Raw genomic sequence first — 1755 nt, 5'->3', positions numbered from 1 at the left:
GGCTGGAGGTTCAAATTCAGACAGTAAATTACTCCAGGAAAAAATGTTCCATTTTTGCATACCTGAGTGTTTCAGGACTCGTGTACCTATGTGGTGTCTTGCTTGTTACAATCACATAGCTACTGTGTGAGGAAGGGTTTGAAAGAAAGAATGGATACAGGAAGATGGGGTGGGGAGGTTACGTAAGGTGTGAGGGTGCAGAGGAAGGATACAAGTTACAGGATATGAGAGACAAAATCAAGAGTTCATGGGGTGCAATTGGATGTGAGAGAGAGTGAAAAGAAATCAGTCAGGGACAGCATACACATTTCTGGCTGCATCAATGAATCCATGGTAGTGCCTGTCACAAATTAGGGAGAATTCAGGAAGAGGTACAGGTTTAAAGAGAGTGAGTTCAGTTTTAGTTTAAGGTGGCAATGGAACATATAGGCAGAACTGATTAAAATATAGCTATCTGGATATGAAGGACATGTCAAATGCTGCATAAGGTCAAATAAAGAGAACTGAAAAGAGCCTCTTGAATTTAGCTCCACATCGATCACTGGTTAGCTTGGAGAAAGAAATCTGGGAGAGTGAATGGGAAGCTGGAACAGTGAATGGAGATAACTTTTCCAAGAAGTTTAGCTGGCCAGGGATGAAAGGGCTGTAGATGGAGGGGAATGTGGCTTTTTTTAACCTGAGAAGAAATGAGCCAGTTGAGAGGAAGTGGATGAAGAGATAGCTAAGAGTGAGAAAGAATTACTGAGAGTGAGGTCATTGACAAGTCAGGAGGAGATGGGATTCAGAGCACAGGCCAAGAGATCTGCCTTAGATGGGGGAGAACATCTTTTATAATAAGAGGCAAGGTGGGTAAAGATGCAAATTTATAGGTTGGCATGGAAAACTGAGATTGCTCATGTCCCATAACTTCTATTTCTCCCCTTAATGAGTGGCAAATAAAAACACCTACAGAGAACGATAGAAAGAGCAAGCACGGAGGTTTGGAAAAAGAGAAGAATTCTTGAAATAGCCACTGAGGATTTGAAAGAAAGAGCAAGTATGCCAGGGCAACGTGGTAAGGCTGCAGACAGCACGGAACTCGTACTTGAGGTTGCTGAGCATGACTTTAGGGTAGCTCGATCTGTGTGGCTGTGTGTGTTTTTTCAGCAGAGTCCAGTAGTCCAGGTAAATAAATGGCCAAGGCAGACAACTGATTTCAAGGTACATGTTCAAAGTTTGTCAGGCAGATGGAACAGAAGAATGAGGGAGCAATGGAGTTGAGGCCCTGGCCAAGTAGCTTAGTTGGTTAGAGCACTGCCCCAATATGCCAAGATTGTGGGTTCAACCTTCCATTAGGGCACATACAGGAAGCAACCAATGAAGCATATATAAGTGGAATAATAAATTCGTTCTCCCTCTCTCCTCTCTAAAATCAACAAATAAGACTTAAAAATAAATTGAGTTGAGGACACAGGTCAGAGGTAAATGTCATGAAGCATGAAATCCTTCCTGAATAGAGAACAAAAAGGAGACAGCAAATGGATAATAGGTAAGGCAAAAGCAGAAAGAGTAGAAGTTTTAATAGATTTGGAAAGTCAACAAAGTAAAAAATAACCAAATGAGAGGTACTAGAGCAGTGGTTCTCAACCTTCTGGCCCTTTAAATACAGTTCCTCATGTTGTGACCCAACCATAAAATTATTTTCGTTGCTACTTCATAACTGTAATGTTGCTACTGTTATGAATCATAATGTAAATATCTGATATGCAGGATGGT

This window comes from Myotis davidii, unplaced genomic scaffold (genome assembly GCF_000327345.1).
Source record: "Myotis davidii unplaced genomic scaffold, ASM32734v1 scaffold370, whole genome shotgun sequence".
Taxonomy (NCBI): domain Eukaryota; kingdom Metazoa; phylum Chordata; class Mammalia; order Chiroptera; family Vespertilionidae; genus Myotis; species Myotis davidii.
Note: the sequence above shows the minus strand (reverse complement) of the source record.